The following is a 27869-nucleotide window of genomic DNA, read 5'->3' on the forward strand; positions in this document are numbered from 1 at the left end:
CGAGGAGCTAATTAATAATTAATAGTATTGGTGATTTCGCAAATGTACCAGTTGTTTAGCAAATATTCTTCAACGCTATTTTCATTGGATGAAAAACTTTTCGACTCTGCCCCCTAAATGTAAGTCCCAAGTCCCATGGCCTAGTCAATGTTTGATTCGAAATTTCCACACTTTTCTTGTGCTTCCATACGTCTTGTGAAAATGTATTACACGGAAGTCAGACCATTTATGCTTCACATTGAACTAACTATGATATTCTATCGTTACAAAATAAACATTAGTGGATCCATTTGTACGTACTCCGCTAAGGGCTTAGCCCATAGCATTTCCATGAACTGAATTATTTTATGCATGGGATCATAAGACTTCGTAGCAAATATCTTTGTAATTTATGGTTTTTAAGTGAAAAAGCTAATTACCTAGTATTTAAAAACTTGTAGGGAGTACGAAGAGCCCTATTTTCTTCAATTATTGATTTTTAGACAGATTTTCTCTTCTATGATGTCAAGGTTCATGGTGTTAGCGTTTCTGCATTCCCTGCATGTATGCAAACTAATTTGTAATTTCAGGAAATAGGAAAGAATAGAATTTCCACTCATGCAGGTGGTTTGAGGATTCTACGTATTTACATCAAGCTTAGATTAATTTTATTCATTGAAATACTTAGATCACACCAGAAAAAGGGATAATTTTCGACGTTGAATACTCCAACACAAGCACCTTAATTTCATGGCTAAGAGGCCTTAACTACAATTTCTAGGCTACAACCAGATGTTTTCTATCACGGCTAATAACATGCATGGTGGTAAATAGTAACATCTCAAATTTGTTATGTCAGCACATGTAATTGTAATTAATTCTTGTTCTGTGCGTTAATCAATTGTAATTTAAACCAAGTAGAATATTATTATTGGGTGTACTTACCGGTGATGAAGTGTCGCATGCAGTGCTAAATACCTTGTGTCGGTTCCCAATCTTTTCGCTTTACTGCCAGAATCCGCTGATTTTTCCGTGTTGAATCTGTCGGAAAACGATAAGTAAATATGTGAGAATAATTTTTCGTTCTCGATCACATGCTCCACCAGAAGCCAAGTTCAATCTCGCGCCAAAGACTCACGAGAATGTAAACATCCGGTGAATAGCCTCTGTCCTGAGCCCCCATCAGCTCCATCTCAGTACGCCAGTGCTTGACGTTGACCACTGAACATCATCACATATGGATATTATTAGTAAAGGCGGTCAGAGGCGTGATCCTGATCACATAACCCCCACTCACGACCGGATCAAGAAAGTGTGGGGCATTACCCCCAAACCCCTATACGCCTTCATGGCGTGGTGGTAAGCACAAGGGAACACTTTACCTTTTTTTTACAACGTCATTATAGAGAAGTACCATTCCCAACAGATATTGCAATGCCACGCGTGCCAGAGGATTGGGAACGCCCAGCGGCATCGTCATCTTCGACCCCGGTGCGTTAAATGTGCCGGGCAACATAGTTTCTCCGACTGTCCAAATAAGAACCCAGCAATATTTCCGACGTGCGGCAACTGCAGCCAACAACATTATGCCAACTATAGAGGTTGTCCTCCATTCAAGGCTGTTAAAAGTGAACGCCGTGCTCAACACACGACTCCACAACGCCAACCTTCCAGGCCCATTCGACGAGTCAGCGACTCAGCTTTACCCATCAAGGTACACGACAAGGAACTCCGTGCAACAACCAGTGACCTACGGGTCAATCAGAAGCCTGCATTACCCACGCCATAGAAACCGAGTTTCCAGGCAGTTCGACAGACCAAACGCACAACACCTCCAGACGAGTCCAATGCGACCCAAGATTCCTTGCTCGATTTACTACAACAGTTATCGCAACCCGATGTTCTCACGACGTTCATCGTACTTCTACAAGGACTGCGGCAAATACACAAGACGTCGGCTCCCGATCAGCGGCAGCAACTCATTGAGAACTTAGCCGCCAGTTTGTAATTGTTTTCTTATACAGTCATGGACATAAGTATTCATACAAAGACATTGTCTGAATGAAACTTGTTATTATACAAAGAAGACCGTAAAGGCAAGTCAAGTCTGTAGCACATATGCTCCATTGGAATGGCAAGAATAGAAACGCAAAGCAATTGTGTGCATACAATTTAAATTGTCATGAGAAATGTGGGTAATCCTTAGATAAACTGCTTTCTGGATGGTCATAAGTATTCATACGCCAGGTTATAAACCCCAAAAAAAGTTCGTGAAACAACCGTTTCCATCATTCAGTGCCAGATATTTGTTTACTGTACTTGCACCTGTGTAAGGAAGTGGTTGGTTTGGTGTTGGCGTGCTGCAGGAAGTCAAATGGGCCGCAAAGGGAAGGAAACCACGATCGAAGAGAGGAGAATTATGATATCATTATACCACAATAAGAAATCATATTCTGAAATCGCAGACATAGTTGGGAGAAGTCGTGCGACTGTGCAAAGTGTCATCAAACGATATAAAGACACAAAAGTGCTGATAAATAGGGAAAGGGTTGGGCGTCCTCAGAAACTTACTTCGAGAGAGAAACAAGGACTGTTGAGAATGATCAAGAAAAAAACCCAAAATTAACATCGTCAGCAGTGTCGGCACATGTTCACGAACACTTGGGAAAACAAGTGCCCTCGAGAAGTATTAGAAGGCTTTTCAACCGAGCAGGGTACAGAGCTAGAGTACCTAGAAGGAAGCCATACATCAGTAAGAAGAACAAGAAGGCCAGATTAACATTTGCAAAGGAGTATGTGAGTAAAAGTTTGGACTTCTGGGATAAAGTGTTGTTTACGGACGAGAGTATATTTAATATTATCCATAGTGATGGTAGAATTTTGGTGGAGAAAGCCCAATACTGAGCCTGAGCCTCGCAATCCTTTGGCCACAGTTAAACATGGAGGTGGCGGCGTTATGGTCTGGGGCTGTATGTCAGCCTCAGGTGTTGGAGAACTCGTCTTTATTGAGGGAACTATGGATAGATTTGTCTATTTGGATATTCTGAAGAACAATTTACAGCAGAGTATCGATCATTTGGGTCTTGGGAATGATTTTTACTTCCAGCAGAAAACGACCCTAAACATACAGCTGAGATTGTCCGCCTTTGGTTGTTATATAATACTCCCCACACACTCAAAACTCCACCTCAGTCCCCCAACCTTAACCCCATTCAACATCTTTGGAGCCATTTGGAAGCCAGACTCCGAAAACATGACATAACAAGCAAGAATAGACTGAAAGAGGTTATTTTGCACGAGTGGCACAATATTACATCTGAAATAACCACGCCTCTTGTTCATTCTATGCAAAAGAGACTTGACAGCTATTCTCCATAACAGAGGAATGCATACTAAATTATGACGACATGGTATTTGTATCTTTCTTTTCTTCAAAGTGAACTTTTATGTTGGTGTATGAATACTTTTGTCCAGTCAAAGAAGCGGGTATTGAGAATGTTTTGTATTTTATTTTTCTACAAGCAGCATCTGATATTTATTTTTGTTGTCAATATATCGTTTGGTGCATACATGGTAAAGCATTAACAGTTTTGACTTTCTTATTGTTTTCCTAGCTGCTGCAATTCCTCCTTTCTCCCTTTCAGTTCCACTGTATGATTACTTTTGTCCATCACTGTATGTATTTATGTTTGTAATTGTCTAGGGATCACCACAGATGTTTTATCCCTGCGACAGTTGCGGGAGGGGGTATGTAAATTATGTAATGCCACAAAAGTGAATCATGTAAAATTTATGTAGTTAATGGGATTTCAGCAAAATAAATTGTGGAGCTGATAAAAAACCCGCCCGGACGACGACGAAAAAATAAAATCATACTTTTAGCGCTTTGTAAATATATTCGAAATACAAACATATAATCTGCATGCCACATGTTAGAACCCTTTAAGAAACAGTCACGATTAGGGAAAGACATCTGTAAATGATGTCAAATATTTCAATGGACTTACTTACGGATTTACTTTGTAAGAAAATTCCACTTAAATTCTCATATGGCCTGACATCTAGGGAGCAAATTAGTAAACGTTTATTTAGAAAATTGGAACTGCGTTGAGGGCGTAATGATGCTGTTCCTCATTGTTCCTGATGGTGCTATGTTCCTCTGTAATTCCATAGAAGCTATTAGTCTTCCTTAAAACGATTGTAAACTGTAACAGTTATTAGATATCGAAAGTATATTAAAAGACTCAAGATGCTTTAGGAACCAACGTACCATCAGTCACGCCCACTGTACTGCAGAGAAGATTAAATTTATTAATTCGCTCTCTTGGTGGTGCAACTAACTGTAAATATCTCTGCATAGGAGAAATCTACAACAAACCGTTGCACAATATTAGATAAATATTTGAATGTTAAATAAAATTCACTACATATTCCTCAGAATCCATCGTGGGTGAGAGTACACAATGGGTATTATTATGCCTCACGTTTTTGTCTGTTTGAATTTTTAAGTTCACTTCGTGCAAAGTAGGCTAATCGGGACTGCATCTACAGTGGGTGGGATGCGAAATGCTGTGCAAGATGCCTCGACTGGGTAACGAACCCGGGCCCTTTTCATTTAAAGGCGACGACGTCACGCATGATTGAATGCAAAATTATATACTCACATGTAATGTGTGTGTACTGTCAATCATTTATATATAACAGATTACGTTGTAAATTTGTGTACGCTTTTAGCCACTTTTTAATTCTTGTAGTTAATCGCGTCGATGAGAATGAATCATGAATTGACGAAATCGATTAAAGAACAATCACGGTGACATGCCTGCCGTGCTGTACCACGATCCGAACCTAGAACCCCTGGTTTGGTAGCCCTCTGATCACATCAGCTCCACACAACTCCCCCCTATCCCCCCCGGGTCTCCAATTCTTTCACGGTATGTAGCAATATGTACGGAATAAACAAGTAATAATATACAAGCAAGCACTTAAAACATTGGCCATTTTCCTTGTGAAAATGCAAGTAATATCAATTTCATCCAAGTCACTTCTCTGTATCATAATTGTTATTAAACCATTTCCCTAGGAATCCACAAAAACCTTCCATGAGTGGCCGCATTTTCACCAAGGTCTATGCGCCGCAGTACTTTAAATCCGGCCCTGGCCTTGGCCCTTGAAGGTCTGTTTGCCATTTTCACCATTTCACACATTTCACAAATTTGAAATCTTAAGCTAGACCCAGCTTCCTCATCGAGGCACGTCCCAGGTTCGAATCCTGGCCTGGGCATGTGTGTTCTTAGCCAAATGTTGCACAAATGCGACGAAAACCATCAAATATTAACGTACCTTCAAACTACTCCCTCTCAATTAACCTCATGCTTTTATGTTACGTAATATTGATAATTTGAGAAATTTGTTATCCTTTCTGAAAGAATTAGTGCGTCTGTGCATGTGCGAGAGAGAGAGGGGGGAGTGTATCTGTGTGTATGGATTCACATGGGTGAGTAAGTGGCTAACACCACGTTCCAGCCGACGTGAAGGCTGAACCTCCATTGCTCAGAGGTTCAGTGCCCCCAGAGCTACCTATTCAGAGGCGAAAGAAAAATGTACCTTCATTACCCTACCGGGTCTGCCGCGTGCGCATTGGTGAAATTGTTACCATAACACCTACGAATTCAGGGGTCCTAGGTTTTAATATGTTCCAAATTATATCAATCTGTCAGAAATTCGCAATGCGACTGTAATTTTCAGGTTGGCGAATCTATTGGGTCGCCTTTTTGATGCGAAGGAAGATATTACGCTTTCACATACAATTGAAAGAAAGAACTGGAATACACTGTTTAGTTTTTTTGACGTTTTGCTATTAAATCCAATTTTGGCGCCACAGCGATCTGTTTAAATGCAATACACTAGTCGCAAATTGACGCCTAAAGGTAGAAGTCCAGTTTTGAACACTGATTCGATTCGTAGTAAGACGTGGTGGACATATTAGGCGAAATATCATTGTGGTTGATCTTTAATCGCTTTCGGAGCCTTCCCGATGTCTTTGTGGTAAGGTCGTCGTCTTGTAACCAAGTCCCTGGTTCGATACCCGGTGGAGGCACATTTAAACAGTAGGTTCAGTACCCATTAACATTTCTGTGCATAATTAACAATAATTCAATTTAACCTCCTTCAAAAATTCATCATTCATCTTCGTCGCTGAGATTTACCAGAGAGAGGAAAAGAATGAAGCAAACTAATAAAAATAATAATACAAATTTGTAATATTTAAATAACTGATATTGCGCACATGTGCGCACACACGCACGCGGAGTTAAGAATTTAGAATTCAAACAGCATGTCTTTCAGTACTGTAAAACCACTGAAATTAATGTTTTGCTATTGTAGTAAGCGATGACGTAATATGCTATTTAAATATAATGTAGAAATGTCTGAAATTTGTGTGTGAAATTTGAGACAGTCCTATAATAGATAGCCCAAGATACTTCTGGCATAATCCGAGTTCTGGTAAGGGAATTGGGGAGCGTGGATTACACCGCAGACCAAAAAGACAACAACAGTGGCGCCGACAGATACGACGCGGCGGAAAACTGTACTACGTGAACCTCGTTGTACTGGCTGCTGCATGTCTTACCTCGCTCGATTGGTCACTTCCCCGCTCACCACTTCCCTTGTCAGCTTATAGGGCGCCCGCCGTAAGACTGGAAAAGAGCTGTAACAGCTGATTCAACACATGCACTGTCATGCTTTGTGCAGGGCCCAGCCGATTGCAACATTTTCACGTCATCAACATTAAATTTGTTAAAAACTGTTGTTTTATGCAATTTCCACTTTTGTGGAAATCAAATCAAATCAAATATTTCCAATAATCACATTAAATCATAACATTTAACAACACTTAACGTATTAGTTAACAAAAAAATTACGATTATATAATTACATGTAATTTAACATTACGATACATTTTTTATGTAAATACACATAAGATGAGCATTTCAAAATAACTATAAAGTATCGATTTAATTGCACTTAATATCCTGAGATATATAAAATAATATCCGATATGGCCCGACCCTGTGGCCGAGTGGTTAGCACATCGCGCTGCGACGCCAAGGGTCCCGGGTTCGAATCCCGGTCGGGCTTGGTTGTTTGTGAATGTCCATTCATCAGTTTCATCATTTCATCACTCATCCCCATCTTCGCAAATTAGCCAAGAGGCACAAAACGCGAAGTAAAATAAACTAAATCAATCAATCAATCAATATCCGATATTGAAGTTCCACAAAAGTTCTCGCAAATTAAGGGGCCTTCCAAAAGAGGTGTCACTCAAATTCCATTAGGATTTGAAACTATCGAAGTACCCCCTTTACCCCTTTCACCCACAGTCGTACGCACTTAGCCGAGTGCCACACACTTTCAAAATTCCACGACTCAACTCGACCCATACGTTTTTGAGGTAACTAAGATTCTGTGCAATTTTATCTGTTCCGAAACAATCTGTTCTGACTGTGTGTTTGTGTGTGTGGGGCTGGAGGGGGAGAGACAGAGAGAGAGAGAGAGAGAGAGAGAGAGAGAGAGAGAGAGAGAGAGAGAGAGAGAGATCAACAGGTGATGTGATTAGCATCATTCTTTAGCCTCCATTACCTTCCAGGGATCATTATTGCAAGGTTGGTGATGTCTAGAACCGCTTATGTGGATGACCCACAAATACGTATATTCCTACTTGCGTTCGCCTATCCACACCGGAGATTGATCCCTGGTCTCGCGAGTTCTATTGTGGTGAAGTGGTTAGCGCAGCACGCCACAGAAGGTTCGACATGGTGGGCATATCATTGTGATGATCTATTATCAGTTACATCAATTCATTATTTATCCTTATAGAAGCGATTGAGCTTGAGAAGTAAAAAGGCAGAAATCAAACTAATGATTATTCTCAGTTAGATTCTTTTCATTTATTATTATTATTTAAAATTTGCTTTCTTCTTTCTGCTCTTTTTCTGTTTTGGTGGCTTCCATTAGATACCGTTTCTTATTTCTTTCTTACTTACATACTTTCATTAGCTAACTCAATTTTTTAATCCTCTATTTCTCCTAGATCACTATCCGACATTTTCTATACCCTCATTTCGTACTTCTCTTATCCACTATCAACTCCACTACTAACAATAGTCAGTATATTGTTCTGGTTACCCGAATATCCGATCCAGTATATTGTATTGTTTTGAAGTATAAATGTATTGCATTGTATTGTACTGAATTATAAAATAAAAAAGAACAGAAAACGGGGGAACCTTAAAATTCCGCGGATGTGACGTCCTGCTTTATTTTAAAGGCTCCAGGACACTCAGTGCATACCCCTTAATGTTGGCGGGTGGAGGATGGGCTACTTCGGGGGTTCCCCTCTTTCCTTCTTGATACTTACATTATTAATAATAATAATAACCCATGGCTCGAGAGCCCTAGCATTTTTGTTCCTCGAATCGAAATAGGAACAATGACTTTGTTCCAGTTAACTCCCAGTGCATTACTTGTGTCCATGCTCAATGTGGAGTAATGACGTCATACAGTCATTTCTCGCAGGAACATAGCGCTCCATTCTACAACAGGCAATATAACGATAAATGAGGTTCAAAGTGCGTGCAAAAGAGTTTGGTCGCTTTGTTTTCATCTGGGCCTATTTCAGGAATGGGCCTAATGCTGCAGCATCAATAGCACCCACTTCAATCCTTCAATGACCCTCCTCCCATGTGTTAGCTAGTGTTTACGGTGATGAAGACGATTAATTAAACTTTGTCCATATTTAGAAGTTGACCATTTAATTCAGAGAACTTAATTTTGTTATTTTCTTAGTATCTAACTATAAATAATTTTTAATATAAAAATTGCATAAGAAATGGCATATTGTTGAAAGATAGTTTTATTTTAAGTATTATTAAATGTAAATAAATTATTTCCTCACTCTAAAATCCGAAAATTACTTTATTTTTGGCCATTAGAGGTAAAGGTGGTATTATGAGCCATTCATATATTATGAACCCCCCCCCCCCCCAATATCTGTTCATGGAGTGGCCTCAGCCTGGTGGCGATGATTTGAACTGCTATTTTAGTAACGCCTTTTGCCGCCAGATAGTTCTCGTTCAGTTGCAGCTGGTAGTTTTTGAGTGAAAGTGTTCTTTTTGTTTTCTCGATCTGAAAAACTTTGAAAGGTAAGTGTTTTGCTTTTAATTGCAGTACTTATTCATTTAAACTCATCCTAGTGCATTATTGCATTGGATAAAGCATGTTTAAGATATTGTTTTTGTGTAGATACTATGTAATTTTGCAAGTAACAAAGATTCGTTATGCGTGTTTCAATTCCAATATGGCGAGGGTTGTAAAATGAGCTCCCATCGTGCTTGATATATGAGCCCCCAAATTTTAAGGGGCTCATATTATATACACTACAGGAGTGTTTTCAACTTTGTCTTTTCAGATGCCACGAAAAGTGCTAGGTCCAAAAAACAAGACCTAAAGAAAAAACTGGAATACTGAAGATATGGTTAAGGCGATCAAGGCTGTAAGAAACAAAGATATGGGATTGAAAAAGGCATCAAAAATGTTTCTTGTTCCAAGACTTACTCTTCAAAGACTTGTTCGAGTTGACAAACCACCGGTACAATCCGCTTTAACAAAATTAGGGAGAAAACCTATAATGGGCGAGGATCTGGAAAGTGAATTAGTGGATTATTTACTTATCATGGAAAGTAAATTCTATGGTCTTACCAGACAAGATGTTCGCAGAGTAGCTTACCAACTGTGTGAAAGAAATGGAATCAATCATCCATTCACAGAAGAGGGGTTAGCTGGTAGAGCTTGGTTCGACCACTTCATGAATCGTCATAACAATGTTTTATCTCTTTTGAAACCTGCTGCGACATCGTTCTCAAGAGCAAATGGCTTTAACAAAGAGGCAGTCTACAATTTCTTTGATATCCTGGAAGCCGAGTACGCCAAACACAACTACCCGGCAGATAGAGTATTTAATGTCGACGAGACAGGAATATCAGTCGTTCAAAACAGAATCCCTCGAATCATTGGGTTGAGAGGAAAAAGACAAGTGGGAGCTCTAAGTTCTGCTGAACGGGGCTCTCTCGTGACAGTAGTCTGCTGCATGAGTGCAGGGGGAACTTTTGTCCCTCCTATCTTCATTTTTCCCAGGAAAAATGTCTGAGCTTCTCATGAAAGGCGCTCCACCGGGGGCAATTGGTAGATGTCATCCGTCCGGTTGGATACAAGCAAATATTTTCACAGACTGGCTAACGCACTTTATTGACAAAACTAAACCCTCAAAAAATGACCCTGTGTTCCTTATTCTAGATGGCCACAACTCCCACACCAAAAACATTGACATTGTGAATCTTGCTCGAGAAAATGGCATATCCATTGTAAGTTTACCCCCACACACATCGTATAAACTGCAGCCTCTTGACAAAACATTTCTTGGCGCTTTGAAACATCACTACAGTGAAAACATACTCAAGTGGACGCTTCACAGCGAGAGACCTGTTGGACCCTATGATATTGCCGAACTATTGGGAAAGGCTTATTTGACTTGCCAGACCGGATACATTGCTGTAAATGGGTTTCAGGTTACAGGATTATATCCGTGTAACCGGAATGTTTTTTCTGCTGTGGACTTTGCACCTTCTTCTCAAGAGATACTGGATTTGGAAACCCTGCGAAAAGGCAAAGGGAAAATACCTAAATCCTCCAACAATGCAGTAAGAGGACAAAACACAGGTACCGAAACTCCACAAGAAGATAATCAAAATGCATCTGCGACGAAAAGTGTAGAATCAAACGGCGCTGGAACTGCAAGTTCACCAGTTTTGGAGAATGTGCAAGTAACAAGATTCCAACCAGCTGCTGAAGATTTGGCATGGGCAAAGATAAGGGGAAGAAGATTCCCGGACACACTGTGCCTCCAAAAGATATCTGGCCTGTTCCCGAACCAAAGAGGAAAGTGATTAACAAAGGTCCTAAACCCTCCAAGGCAGCTTTGATTACATCGTCTCCGTACAAAGATTCTCTGTTGGCTACTGGAGAAAGAAGAAAGAAGTCAGACTCAGCTGAAGGGAAGAGACAACTGAAGGATAAAAAGAAAAGAGATGATCAACAGCCTACTGAAGAAACAGAACCTAAAACAAAGCATGCAGTGAAACCGAAGCTTCATCAAGATTCAGATAAGGAATACTGTGAATCAGATATCGATTCTGGGGAATCTGTCTTAGAAACACCAATCGGAATGGAATATCCCGGTGATGAAGAAGCAGTTTGTCTGTTCTGCGAGGGTCTATTTTCGGATGATAACCGAGGAGAACTGTGGGTGCAATGTCTCATCTGTGAAATGTGGGCACACAACGACTGCGCTGGATGCGAGAAGGATATTTACATTTGCGACTTTTGTAAATAGACATTACAAAAAAACAAAATAAAACTTTTTAAATGGTTTCTTAATGACCCTTTCCATTGGTTTTGTAATGATTTTTTCAATGATTTTGTTAAGAACTCTTTTATGATATTTCACATCATAATATTTTTTTAAGGTTTTTTTAATGAATAAAATGTTGTTTGTATGATTTAATTTGTCATATACTTTTCTAAACAAGTTATTCTATTATTTTTTCCTAGGGGCTCATATTACCAGCACAAAACTTTTTTTCCACAAAATTACTTGTTTTGTATTTTATTTTTTTTCATATCCTTAAAGTTTCTCAAATTGGTTTATATTTTAACAATAGCTGTATGAAATGTTGTAGTTAAAGTTATCATAAGAATCTGAACAAAAAAGTTAAAAATCAAATTTTAAAAAATACAAGACAAAATGGGGGCTCATAATACCACCTTTACCTCTAGTAGAAGACAGCCAGTCCGCCATTTTGAAATCCGTTATTGTTTTTTTTTTTTCCGTGATCTGATTTTGTCTGATTTTGGATATGTTATAAGGCAATTATTTCTGAGCTACAAACTGTTAAAAACCTTCTGAAGCAATTTTGTTTACGTCAAGTGTAAATTGCCTGGACTAGTATCGAATCTGTCGGAAAACGATACATAGATATTTGAGAATAATTATTATTCGTTCCCGATCACATGTTCCACCGGAAGTAAAGTTCAATCCAGCGCCAAAAGACTCACAAAAATATAAACATCCCGTGAATAGCCTCTAGCCTGTGTTTGAGGCCTGGAAGTACAATGGCGTTGGATCCCTCCGAGCGTGGGACTGCAGATTTCTAGCAATGGCTATAAGTACCTGCCCAGAAAGTGTCTTTTCACATCCTGGGAGGGAAACGGTGGAAAAATCTCAACATCTGTGATATCAAAGAAAGGTATCTTTGTGTTAAAAAACAAGTCAGGTGGGGAGGGGAATTTTAAACAAAATCTCCAGAAGTGGTAAAACTTTGACAAATCCAGCCAAGTGAGCAGTGTTTCGCGTTTATTCACAAAATTCTTTGCATTAACAATTTTTAGCGCTACATACATATTTTCGAAATAGCAACTTGAAATCTACCTAACACGTTTTATAGTCCTCTAAGAAACAGTCACGATTCGGGAAAGACATCTGTAAATTATGTAAGACATTTCAATGGACTTTCTTACGTATTTACTTTGTAAGAAAACTCCACTTAAATTCTCATAAGGCCTGACATCTAGGGAGCAAATTAGTAAACGTTTGTTTAGGAAATTGGAACTGTTTTGAGGGCGTACTGATGCTGTTAATCATTTTTCCTGATGGTGCTTTGTTCCTCTGTCATTCCATAGAAGCTATTAGTCTTGATTAAAACGATTGTAAACTGTAACAGTTATAAGATATCCAAATTATATTAAAAGACTCACGATGTTTTAGGAACCAACGTACCATCCGTAACACACACTGTACTGCAGAGAACTTTACATTTATCAATTCGCTCTCTCAGTGGTGCAACTATAGGTTTTTTCTAGTCTTACGGCGGGCGCCCTTTAAGCTGGCAAGGGAAGTGGGGATCGGTGAAGCGACCAATCCAGCGCGATAAGAAACGCAGCAAATAGTAGAACAAGGTTCAAGTAGTAGTATTTTTTCTGCCGCGTCGTGTCTCTCTGTGACATTGCTGTTGTCTGGTTCGCCTGCGGCGTAATCCCCGCTCCCCACTTCCCTTGCCAGAACTAAGACTTGCCGCCGTAAGAGTGGAAAAGAGCTTTAACTGTAAATATCTCTACATTTTGGAAATCTACAACAAACTGATGCACAATATTAGATAAATCTTTAAAGGTTAAATATATTCACTACATATTCCTCAGAACCCATCGTGGGTGAGAGTACACAATGTGTATTATTATGCCTTATGTTTTCTTTGTTCGAATTCCTAAGTTCACTTCGTGCAAAGTAGGTTAATCGGGACTTCATCTACAGTGGGTGGGATGCAAAATACTGTGCAATATGCCTCCACTGGGTAACGAACCCGGGACCTTTTGTTTCAAAGGCTACGACGTCACACATGCTTGAATGCAAGATTCTATACTCACATGTAATGTGTGTGTACTGTCCATCCTTTAAATATAACATACTAGCTGATTACCAGGTGTTGCCCGGGTATTTATTTATCCCAATCTTGTATTAGAAGGGAACATAATGAATTCTAACTATAGTGTAAAATGTAACTAATTTTAAATGTGATAGTGAATGCCAAAAATTAGCTTAGGGATTCCGAAAACTATGGATTCGACACTAATCTAGGTCATTTGTGGCATTTCATTTTTCACCCCCTCTCACCCCCATGCCGATAGATAATGAACTTGGAGTTGAGCCGCATTGGCAGTGTCACGAAAACTATGGATTCCATTCGCAACACAGCCTGAATGTTAGGCAACATGAGCAACACTATCGTTGTGAGACTTGCATAGAGTCACGGATGTCTGTGCGGAATTTAATATCGGTCGCTCTCGATTATTTTTACATGTCACCCCCTTCCCATCCCAACCCCTAGGGGTGCCATGGGCGTCTTACCCACACAATATTTCTTTCCAGGTTGCAAGTGATACGCGTACCAATTTTGGTTGAAATCGCTCCAGGCGTTCGCGAGTTAAGCCGGAACAAACAAGTATACACACCTACACACACACATACATCAATTTTTATATATAAAAAAGAAGATAAATTACGCTGTAAGTTTGTGTAAGTTGTTAGCCATTTTTTTAATTCTTGTAGTTAATCGCGTCGATGAGAATGAATAATGTATTGACGAAATCAATTAAATAACAATCACAGTGGCATGCCTACCATGCTGTGCCACGATTTGAACCTAGAACTCCTGGTTTGGTAGCCCTCTGATCACATCAGCTCCACACAATCCGCCTCCCCCTACACCCGTCTTCAATTCAATCACGGTATATAGCAATGTGTACAGAATAAACATGTAATAATATACAAGCAAGCAATTGAAGCATTGGCCATTTTCCATGTGAAAATACAAGTAATATCAATTCCATCCAAGTCACTTCTGTGTATTATAATTATTATTAAACCATTTCTCTAGGAATCCACAAAAAACTTCCATGAGTGGCCGCATTTTCACAAATGCCTATGCGCCGCAGTACTTTAAATCCGGCCCTGCCGTTGCCCCTTAAAGGTCTCTTGGCCATTTTCAACATTCCACACGTATTACAAGTTTGAAATCTTAGAGCTAGACCCAGCTTCCTCATCGAAGCACGTCCCAGGTTCAAATCCTGGCCATGTGTGTTCTTGATGATGTGTGTTCTTAGCCAAATGTTGCACAAATGCGAAGAAACCATCAAATATTAACGTACCTTCAAACTACTCCCTCTCAATTAACCTCATGCTTTTATGTTACTTAACATTGATAGTTTGAGAAATTTGTTGTCTTTTCAGAAAGAATTAGCGCGTCTGTGCATGTGCGCGAGAGAGAAGGGAGTGTGTGTGTGTATGGAGGCACATGAGTGAGTAAGTGGTTAACACCACGCTCCAGCCGCCGTGAAGGCTGAACCTCCATTGCTCAGAGGTTCAATGGCCACAGAGCCACCTATTCAGAGGAGAAAGAAAAATTGTACCTTAATTACCCTACCGTGTTTGCCGCGTGGGCATTGGTGAAATTGTTACCATAATAACACCTACGAATTCAGGGGTCCTAGGTTTAAATCTGTTCCAAATTATTGGGCGCAATGCGACTGTAATTTTCAGTTTGACGAGTAGATTAATCTATTGGGTCGGCATTTTGAGGCGAAGGAAGATATTATGCTCTGACGTACGATAGAATGAACGAGCTGGAATACACTGTTTACTTTTTTTTGACGTTTTGCTATTAAATCCAATTTTGGAGCCACAGCGATCTGTTTAAATGTCATACTCTAGTCGGTTTAGTTTCACAATTTTACCTCCACGATGGCGTAGTTGTAGCGTCCCTTTGTTATCAGGAGGTCCCGGGGTCGATACACGACGAAGGCACATAGTGGTTAGGATCCTACTTTAAAGAATACCGATTAGTTTTCTGTGTATAAAGTGCAGATGATACGAACTCAATCAAACAAACAAAGCTTTCACAAATGTATAATTTTGATATTGTCCACAGATGAAATGATCTGTTTTGTATATATTTGCTACAGAGGAAGTTTTTTTCTTTCTGAAACACAATTCATTGGGGTTATGTGATCATATGCGTTCAGTAAGTATATGAATACCATTAAGTCTGTTTGGCAACCATTTTTAGAATCTCTGCGCAAGTAGTGACTACGGAGGGTTCGACCAATGAACTCGTGAGAAGGGAAATGAGTACAGCTACGAGTAGTTGGCAGCAGGACGCACTGCATGGCTCTCCCAACTCACTTTCTCTCCTTCTCTTCCGTTATGCACGGACATGCTCCACAGAATCCATAGACAGAGTATATACACAACCCAAGTGTCTCGCTTGTAATAACTATCTTAAATTATGAAAATTGATTATAATTATTGCATGGTCAGATAGAAAGGAGAATGACTTAACTACCTCGTACATTGTAAAATTGTATGTTAAAAGAAAACTGAAAACAAGCTGTTGACAACTTCTGCACCAGCGTAAATAAAAATCCATCGCTTAAAAACGTAGGATGTGAGAGAAAAATTAATGAAAATAGCTTTGGACAATTTGCACGGTAATACTCATGGATCCCACTGTACATAGGCGACCTATTTGCCGAAGGATCGGAGTTCGATACCCGGTCTAGGGAGCAAAGAGTGACCTTTGCGGAAGGCACCTAATCGTCAACCTCTTCCTCGTAGTAAGTACACCCTGGTCCGCATTTTGCAGACTAACGAGGCTCTGGTGCCTACACCAACAAGCAGTATAATCCTCCATGGAGTTGGATATTGCCCTATTTGGCCTGTGTTCCGAGTTCCCCTTTACATCCTCTGCATTTAACTAGGTGTGATGTCGGCACATTGCATGCACCAAGGATCAAATGGAAATTGTACCTGGGTTATGAAAACTTTGATCTTTACTTTTTCTGGTGAAGAATAGCACATGTTTGCTTCTTTTACACGTGTTCAAGACAAGGATTCGTACTCTACTCCTGCTTTTTGAATAACCCTGTACCTATCAGGTCGTCTGGTATAGTGTCATCTATAAGTACTTTTTGTTTTACATTATAGGAAATAAAGCCGAGTCGGCTAAGTGGTCTACTTTCGATCCAGCAATCCAAGTACCCGGAATCAAATCCCGGCTTGAGCATGGATGTTTTCTGTGATTTCCCCTTCATCAATTTAATCTAATCATCACTCATCCACATCTTCACGATTAGTCAAAATGTGATGAAAAGCAACGCGAAACAATACAAATATCTCATGTTAGTAAAAGTAACGTAATTACTTTTTAAAGTAATGAGTTACTTTTTCAAATGAGTAACTGTAACCGATATACAGTATTTTGGGATGAGGTATATCTGACACTCAGTTACTCTTAAATGGTAACTTTCCAAACACTATTATTTCTCTTAACCAACGAAAACTGCAGACTACATTTTGAAATATAATTTCTATTTCTAAAGTTTTTGCATGTTTCCTGATGAATCAATATAATAATATAATATCCGGCCGATAATTGTCATCCTTGGAACACACACATATGCAGGGTGTTACTAAAGTTCGTTTCCAACGCTTTGGAGGTGATTCTACAAGTGAAAATAAACACAAAAAAATTCATTCCACAATGAAATGCGGCATGGTCTATTCAAAAAGCACATTGGAGATGTGTGAAGTTGATAAGCAATGGATTCCCCAAAGGAAGCGAATGGGTCTGTTGAAGTCATGGGGGTAGGAAAGGGTTTAGCGAGATGTTTTATCCACGGAAAGTGATATGTGGAGACTGACAACTAAGAAGAAAGCGAATATCCATAGTGGACATCACCATTGCGTAGAAAAACAAAGATGGTGGTGGTGCTGAGCTAGGTTGCATATGTGTCGACATGTTCACTGTGTGCAGAGTGGAGGTGCCGAGGGAACCACATCACAGACAATTTTCAAACTGTCTGCCATTAACTTCCACGCAGAGATGACAACACCGAATCAAGGATTGTCTAGTGCGAGCAAACAACCCCCGGTGTCTGATATCGTCGCTGCGAAGACATTAATGCGTGCAACGAGTTCCTCGGCTGACACGACAGGTGTTTTGTCATCTCTGCGTTTATTTGTACTGCTTACTTACCGTGTTATTATAGAACGAAAAATAATAAAATATATGTCCACTATTGCAGAAAAGGTTAAATTAAAAAAAATATATAATAAATATCAAAAAGGGACGAACCGACAAAGTGCCCAGCATCCTAACATCAGACCGAAATTCATTTGTGTGTGTATTTACAGATGGCCAATGAAGAACACCGTTCGCCCCCTTCAAACAGTAACTTTCTTATCGGGCTTATATATTATACATTGCCTGCAATGTGTTACCATTAAGAAGGCAGATTCAAACCAGTCCTAAAATTTGTCTAATTGATAAACTGTAAATGTTATTATGTTTTATGTCTCAGGATATTAATTGCAATAAAATTGATACTCCATAATTCATTTTGTAATGCTCATGTTATGTGTAAAACCATAAGAATGTATCGTAATGATAAATTACATATAATGATATAATCGTATTTTTTTGTTAACTAATATGTTAAGTGTTGTTAATAGTTATAATTTAATGTGATTAATGGAAATATTTGATTTAGTAACCTACAGAAAAGTGGAAATTGCATGAAACAACAGTTTTAAACTAATTTAATGTTGATGACTTGAAACTGACGTAAGCAATATTACATTCGGCTGAGCAGCCAATCAGAAGCCGTGAACAGAGCATGAGAGTGGATGTGCTTTATCAGCTGTTAGTCGAAGCCGCCATTTTGTGGATACATCTCGACAACGATAAGATTTCTGCCCCGGAAGTTCGCTGGGGTTGCACTTCCGCTAATCACTTTTTTGGCTCCCATTTAGGTGTTTTATGTGCGAGAGAGCGGAGACGAGAGCTGTGAACGGCACAGTTCATTTGGAATGCCATCAAAGCTGTTTGCACGAACATTGAAGCTTATTTATCGATATATTGCCACTTGCAGAATGGATTTAACTGTCCGTGACGAACCCAACCAACTGGACGAGATTTGCACCGGACGTTCGCTGGGTTTGCACTTCCGCTAATCACTTTTTATGTGTGTGACAAAGTATAGGAGAGAAATGTATAAGTTAAGTTAATTTGGAATACGATCAAAGTTAATTGCTCGCACTTTGAGGCTTATTTGTCGTTATATTGCCTGTTGTAGAATGCAGCACTAAGTTCCTACGAGATGACGGGATGACGTCATCACTCCACGTTGAGCATGGACACAAGTAATGCACTGGGAGCAGAGATGTGCGTCTACATCTACGTGTAGACAACATAGACTATGTAAACTATTTAATGTACGTAATCGTAGACAACATGGCGCCCAGCTTCTCCGTGCAAGGCACGCGCATCGTTCTAGAAGCAGCAACCAGCATCAGCAGGTGGACATAGAGAGCCTGAAGTATTCTACTGTCCAGAAATAAGTGTTTTAAGTATTTATTTACGTTCAAACAATTCACTACGTATTAATTGAACTTTTAGTTTACATAGTCTACTGTAGACAATGCAAACAACAGGGAAGAAGGAAATCCCAATGACTACCGGAAGAGAAACAAATGACAGTCATAGTGAAAATGGACATTATTTTATACACTGACAAAAGATAAGTCTAAAAATTGTTTTCTATCTAATTACTGCATAGGAAAGTACATGTGTCTTTAAAGCAGATTTTTCCAGGTGTGAAATGGTGGAAATAGAAGTAAAACAAGTCTTGTCATTCTACGAACATCGCATTTTTTGGGTTTATTTTGCGACATGTTTATTTTGCAGTTCAATTAATACGTAGTGAATTGGTTGAACGTAAATAAATACTTAAAACACTTATTTCTGGACAGTCGACTTGAGTCTCTCTATGTCCACCTGCTGATGCTGCTTGCTGCTTCTAGAACGATGCGCGTGATTTGATAATGATACCACAAAACAATACACTTTACTGGATTGGATATTCGGGTAACCAGTAATGGTATCATTATACTGTATTGTACTGAATTATGAAATAATAAAAAAAAGAAAACGGGCGAACCTAAAAATTCCGCGAATATGACGCCCTGGTTTATTTTAAAGGCTCCAGGACACTAAGTGCATACCCCTGGATGTAGGCGGGTGGAGGATTGGCTAGTTCGGGGTTCCCCTCTTCCCTTCTTGATACTTACATTATTAATAATAATAATAACCCATGGCTCGACAGCACTCGCATTCTTGTTCCTGGAGCCGAAATAGGAACAAATGACTTTGTTCCGGTTAACTCCAAGTATATTTCTTGTGTCCATGCTCAATGTGGAGTAATGACGTCATCCCGTCATTTCTCACAGGAACTTAGCTCTCCATTCTATAACAGGCAATATAACGATAAATAAGCTTCAAAGTGCGTGCAAAAGAGTTTGGTCGCTTTCCAAATGAACTCAACCGTTCACATTTCTCATCTCTGTTCCGTCACACACAAAACACCTAAATTAGAGCCAAAAAAATTGATAACGGAAGTGCAATCAATCCCAGCGAACTTCGGCGCAAAGGTCGTATATGTAAATAGTTGGCCGCATTCGTCACTTACAGTTGTTCATGTACCACTTGTCGACCCGTGGCGTTTAGTTGGTTGGATGCTGTAAGAAAAGCAGGAATTGGGAACGAAGCGAGAAACAACATTTTATAATACGAATTTTTCTTGCATAAAATTTGAAATCGATGGGGGGGCAATTGCCCATCTGTGCCCCCGCCCTGCAGAGGCTCTTAGCCGTTTGGAAGAAAAAGACAAGAAATATATGAAAACTAATTTCATATTAAGTATAATTTTGTCATACTATTATTAGATTCTTCTAGCCTTGATTTTCTTTACTTCAATGTTTACCCCCCTTTCCACCCACTAGAATTGGTTTTCGTCCAAGGTTGGGATACGAAGCCCCATGCCTCCACTGTGGTGACGCCACTGCACGCATTACACTGAATTCAGAGAGCTACATGTCTTGTAAAAACCATTGAAATGAATGTTTACATATGCTGATGATAGATGGCACTGAATATTGTTGTAATGTAATGCACTTTCTCCGTCTCTGGTTTTGAAATTCAATTACTTTTCGATGACATTTATTTCCAAATAGTAAGCAATTTGAGAGGGTGCTATAATAAACAGCTCAAGAAATGTTGCATGACTACTAATAAAATTTCCATTTCTCTAATAGGGATAATAATCATGAACAATTGGAAATTTTTGGAAAGGGACCAAATGGTCCCTTCATAATAATACAAATGAAAATAATGCATATATAAGTAGTAATTTGTCACCAAGCACTCAAAGAAATTTGACACCAAGCACTCAAAGAAATATGATAAAGAGAGAGAGAGCAATAAAAGAGGGGAATATAGAGAGATAGAGAGGATAAAGACAGTGAGAGATTATAGATGATGAACAGGAGAAAAAGAGAAGTGGATATAGAGAGATAGAGAGGATAAAGAGAGTGAGAGATCATAGATGATGAACAGGAGGAAGAGAATGAAGGGAATGAGAAAGAGAGAGAGAGAGAGAGAGAATATGAGAAAGAGAGAACACACAAACACACAGAGAGAGAGAGAGAGAGAGAGAGAGAGAAAGAGAAAGACAAAGAGAGAGAAATAGACAGAGATAGGAAGAGAGAGAGAGAGAGAGAGAAAAGAGGACATAAGAGAGAACAAACACACACACACACACACACACAGAGAGAGAGAGGAAATGAGAAAGAGAGAACACACACACACACACACACAGAGAAAGGAAGAGACAGAGAGAGAGAGAGAGAGAAACCGAGATACAGAAAGAGCACACATACACACACACACACACACATATATACACACACACACACACACACACACACACACATACACACAGAGAGAGAGAGAGAGAGAGAGAGGGAGAAAGAGGAAATGAGAAAGAGAGAACACACACACACACACACACACACACACACAGAGAGGGAGAGAGAGAGAGAGAGAGAAACCGACATACACAGAGAGAGAAATGGAAAGAGAAAGGGTTTAAAAAAAGGGTAGAAATGTGCTTTTAGGTGTTTATTTTGAGATCACTCAAAGAATAAAAGAGACGATAGAAAGTGGATAACGAGATAAAGAGGGAATAAAGAGGCGAGAGATTATAGGTGGCGAACACGAGGATGGGAGAGATTTAAAAAAAAAAGGGGTAGAATGGTGTTTTTGGGAATTTATTGTGATATGTTTGACAAGTAACCCTCAAAAAATAAGAGACAATAAAAGAGGGGATATAGAGAGGATAAAGAGGGTGAGAGATCATAGGTGATGAACAGAAGAAAGAGAGACAGGCGGAGAACGATGTTTTGGATATGTTTTTGTTATCTACCACTCAAAGCCCAAAAAGAGACTATTAAAGAGGGGATATAGAGAGATAGAGAGGATAGAGAGAGTGAGAGATCATAGTTGATGAACACGAGAAAGAGAGAGAGGTAAAAATGGCGGAGAACGATGTATTTTGGACATACTTTTCACATCTATCTCTCAAAGAAAGAGGATAAAGAGAGAGAAAGAGAGAGAGAGAGAAGAAGGAAATGAGAAAGAGGGTGAGAGAGAGAGAGAGAGAAAGAGACAGGAAGAGGAAATGAGAAAGAGGGTGAAAAGAGCGAGTTGAATAAGTGGTAATTGATGGAAGAATATTCACACAAAACAGAGAGAGAGAAAGAGAGGGGGAATAAGAAAGAGGGAGAGAGATAAAGAGGAAATAAGAGGGAGAGAGAAAGATGAAATAAGAGGGAGAAAGAGAAAATGAAAATGAGAAAGAGGGAGAGAGAGAGAGGGAGAAAGGAATAAAATAGTAGCCTAATTGATGGAAGAATTCTCACACAAAACAGCCATGCTTTGTTTGGGAATCGAACCCAGTGGTGAGTTTGAAGGCGAGAACGAAATCTGAGCTGATTGAGAATATAGGAAGAATGGCATTGCTTATCATCCGTGGAACTGTTGTCTTGTGCTGAATTTTTGAAAGTAATGACATTTCCGATGTTGTTTTGAAAATCCTAGAATGGAACTGTGACACCCTTTCTCCAGCATATTTACTGGTTTCCAACGGGAAGGTGTTTTTATGGCACATTTTTTTGGATCTATGACCGTTCATCGGCAGGAAGTGCAATTTCTACTTTGATGTCGATTGTCTGTTAATACCCTGAAGTGTTAACGGGAGACGCACTATTTCGGAAGATTGACTTTCTCCGATTGTGTCGTAGGATTAAAAATAGAGACAAACAAGCACAATGTGTTTGCGGAAAATTTTGTGCACCGATGACGTTGAAGTAGTTACTGTATCTACAACAGTATAAAATTAGATGATTGTCACCAGCTGTCACATTTCCGAAAGAAGCTCAAGAAGACGCAAGCTGTATTTGCCGACTTGTATCAGTAAATTAATACCAGGTAAGACTGTAGTAAGTTGTTATAATTTTACTGATTAATATTGCATTGTGTATTTGAAATAAAAGTTTAATGTGAATTTTGTGCATTTTGTTAACTTTATATTAGACTAATTGCGATGATGATGATGACAAAATTAAAAATGACTTCTCGAGTTTATTTTATGCTCGGATAGGTTAATCAGGACTGGGTTTATATTTTAAATTAAGATCCGAACCAATGCTCTGTGTTTCTAGACCGATATTTTAATACATCAGTCGCAGTGAGGGTTCACGAGTGGGAAACGCCACAAAGATGCGAACTTAGAATTTTTTTTTTGTTGTTGTGATTTTAGTTTAGAGCAAAGATGAATTGAAAAATTTACCGAAAACACTAATATTATTTTTTCTTTTCAGATGAACACTGCAGAATCGCCCTTCTACTTTGTGTGAACCATATTTGAAAATAAAAAAAATCGGTAAGTAAATTTTAAAAGAACATTATTTTTTTAAATTAACGATTCAGTGAATATTGCAGTGAATATATTGATATTATTTCTATGTATTGGTTATTGCTAATTTGAAAAAAAGAGTCAGTGTGCAATATCTTTCTAGACCAAGATTTCCTTGAATACATCGCGACGATGAGACTGAATGTTGACAAGATGAAAACTGTTTTATTAAGGTTATTTTATGCTCGCATAGGTTAATTTTGACTGGTTCTATATATTTTAAATGCAGATTATAAGTAGTGTGCAATGTTTCTACGCCAAGACACATCACAACTATTACTGTATCATCGAGTATCAAAAGTCAAACATAAAATAGGATTCGAACTTAGATTTTTTTTGGCATTATAGGATGCAAACAATTTTTAACGATTTTGATTTTCATTGATTGATTGATTTGCTTTATTTTATTTTGTGCTTTTTGGTTAATTTGCGATGATGGGATGAAAATTGATGAATGGACACTCACAAACATTTATGCCCATTTATGGACTTCTAGCGTCGGAGCGCGATGCTAACCACTCGGCCACGGGGTCCGACATTTTAACGATTTTGAATTCTATGCTTTGTAGCTAACTTCACCGACAGGAAGAATGGTAGCAATGCATGCAAATAATTTTCAAATAAAATTTGTTGCATACGATAATCTGTTTAAATTTATTAGTTTTAATTCATTGAACAATGTACGGAAAACACTAATATCATTTTTTTTATTTTCAGGTTATTCGTGCGGATCATCTTTTCTATTTTGTTTGAAGTGTATTTGATATTTGATAATACGAAGCGGTAAGTAATTTTTAAACAAGAACAACATTTTTTGTTTTATTTGTAATAGATTCAGTTACAGTGTAGTGCATATAATTATTTCATTACTATCAAAACGAGTGATGTTGCTTCGGAGTTAACTATTGAGGGGGACGGTGGAAGATGAAATGTGTTAATTACATTCACAATAGAACAGTTTGTATTACAGTGAGGATTTTCTTAACTACCCAAGAAGCTAGCGTTACTTGAAAAAGATTTTTTTTTACTACCCAAGAAGCTATCGTTATTTGAAAGAGATAGATATTTGTATTTAGAAAAACAGAGACATTTGAAGAAAATGGTTCTGGCGCATTTACGATTCGAACCTAATACTTTTGATTTTGATGTGCACCAAGATTTTCTATTTTTATTTTATGTTATTTTTTCTACCACTTTTGGCTAAACGCGACGATGAGTGATCATGTGATGAAGGGATACTTACAAATAACATCTTTGCCTAATTCGGGATTCGAACAAGGGACCCCTTTGGCGCGCCAGCATTCTTAAAATATAACTTTTGTAATTCAATGTAGCTTTTTCTACCGATGCTTAACCGCGACGGTGAGGATAAGTGATGATATGATGCAATTGATGAAAGAACACAAAAAAAAACAGGAATCGAACCTAGGATCTCTGGTGCTGTGCTAACCACTTCACCAAGCGGTAGGTTATTTGGGAATATGGTTTTTTGGCATAAAGTTATGCGCATCGGAATATAATATTGTGTCAACCATGTAAATGTATGTATCTTCACGGTAATTTCGAAGAGGGCGCCCCTCTGCGGAAATTTTTGTGAGTTTTTTTAAGCGTGTGTGGCGATGCGGTTTCAATTTTTAATCCCATTTTAAATTGTAGGTCCAGTCCCAATTAGCCTTAGTGTGCATAAAATGGACCTAAAATACCAAATAAATCAGCCAACAACCACACGGTATGATATTTGGGAATCTGGTCTTCTGACATAAAGTTATGTGCATTGGAATATAATATTGTGTCAACTATGTAAAAGTATGTACTTTCACGGAAATATCGAAGAGGAAATGATTGATAGCAATTGTATTATATGTAATAAATTTATAAATTTATAAAATTAAAAAATAACCACCTTGAGACTTATCCAGATTTTATTTTTCAGCGAAATGACCATCGACGCAAACATGGTAATTGTGAACCCCACGGAAGTGGACGTAGTGTGTGTATGAAACGACCAAGGATATTATTACCCATGTTTTCACAGTCGAGTATTCATGATGGCAGGGAAGAACACCACCGAAGTAGACAATGATATTGTTACGGAAATTTTAACGTTCTGTACATGTTCGCACGATTATGTCGACGTGTACTGTCTCTGGAACTCATTGAAGCGTTACACTCCAGATTACGCTGTGATTTGCAATGGCTGTTACGAATGTCTGGATAATCAGGATGGACATTGTTGTGAGATGGACCATTTCTTGAAATGCGGCGGCAAAGGTGTAGAATCTGAATGTCATCGGTGCATATGGAGCAAGATAAGAAGTGTGAGGCAGTATTTCCAGGAACCAGAGAATACGATACATGTATTTCAGTTCTATCAACGGAGCCACCCTGAATTCAAGGGAGATCCGCTAGGAGATGAGCAGGTATTCTACAATACCCTTTGCACTCTTTGTGAGATGTCTTCACTGTTGAAAGAACTGGTGGTATGCATTGCAGAGAATGAGCGGACATATGGTGCGACCAGATGGCGAGATAGATAAGTGATAATTTTTAAACAAGAACAATATTTTTTTGTTTTATTTTTAATAGTTTCAGTTACAGTGTAGCGCAAATAATGATTTTATTACTATAAAAACTAGTGATGTTGCTTCGGAGTTTACTACTAAGCGTATTGAGGTGGCGGTGGAAGATGATATGTGTTAATTATATTCACAATAGAATAGTTTCTATTACAGTGAAGATTTTTCTTTACTACCCAAGAACCTAACGTTATTTGAAAGAGATAGATGTTTGTATTTAGCAAAACAGAGAAATTGAGAAGAAAATGGTGCTGTCACATTTACGATTCGAACCTAAGACTTTTGATTTTGATGTGCGCCAAGATTTGTTTTTATTTTATGCTATTTTTTTTCTACTACTTTTGGCTAAACGCGACGATGAGTGACGATGTGATGAAGGTATATTTACAAATAACATTTTGACCTAATTCAGGATTCGAACAAGGGACCTCTTTGGCGCGCCAGCATTCTTAAAATGTAACTTTTGTAATTTAATGTCGCTTTTTCTACCTTTAATGTGAGTGAAGTATAGGTTTTGTTTAAAACTGTTGGTCCACTGCTTTTTCAATCCCCCCCCCAAAGAAAAAAGTAAAATGGGTGGATAAGTTATTGTTAGAGAAAATGTTTGTCATATGAACTTGAATGTCCACAAGTGGATAGTGAGAAGCGTTCTTTCACGCTGTTGAAAAATACCGTGGTATTGTGAAAAGTAAAAATGTGATAAGTATAGAGAACATGCCAAATGTGAAAATGTAAAAACTCATGCAATTAAATGTTTGGAAATTATACTGTTGTTTATTGTAATGATTACAAGAAATAAAATATGTTTAAAGATTATGAATGTTTAGTTACAATTTTTGAAGTACATAATTGGTGCATTTATAAATTATTTACAATGAAATGAATGGTGATGTATATAAACGTATGCAATATGTAATAAGATAGAGGGCATGGTGGTTCGGATTTCACTTTTCAAACTGTATTTCCTATCCTGATTAGTCACTTTGTGAATGAAATGGATGTAAAAACATACTGAAACTATTAACTCAGAGTGGTTGGAATTCGACATTAAATTAATTAACTTAATGAACTAATGATGTAATGGTAACCTATGTTATTGTCTTGTATTTAGCTCTTCTGAGTTTGACACCTAATGAAAATATCTATTCTATGTCCATCTCAAATTTACCAGCAGTAATGTTGTCACTTTGTAATAAAAATGCCTGGCTGAATACCCGGTGGGAACACATATTGTCCGGACCCACAAGGTCTTTGGAGATGTGTGGGGAGAAAGTTCTCGGAATTGTAAGATTTGGGCGTAAAGTCTTGGAAGTTCACAAGAGTCAAACTTGATAAATGTGTGTAAATTAAGAAGAGAGATTCCATAAATAATAGAAGTGGTTAACACATTTAATCTACATGAATATGGAAAAGGTAAAATAATTGAGAGAATTATTATTATTTTTTTTTGTTTTTCGCAAGTTGTAGTTGTAATGTTGTTAACATGCAATGATGCAAATAATATATTTATAATACCGGTTAACACAAATGTTCAAGGTTCCAAGGACGGAAACATGGTGGAGACATCAGTCTACGGTCGAACCAGGGAATTTTGAAGACAAATTTAAAAGGTTCAAAGCTTGCTGGTTAGATACCCGATGTAAGTACCATCACTCCAATTCACATTGTTGTAATGAGAGAAAAGTGGCAGGAATGCGACAGTAAAGAAATTAAGATAATCAAGCAGAGACATTATGATCAAGGGGTCCCAGAATCGATACCCGATGACGATAC

This window comes from Lepisma saccharinum, chromosome 2 (genome assembly GCF_977018435.1).
Source record: "Lepisma saccharinum chromosome 2, izLepSacc3.1, whole genome shotgun sequence".
NCBI lineage: Eukaryota > Metazoa > Arthropoda > Insecta > Zygentoma > Lepismatidae > Lepisma > Lepisma saccharinum.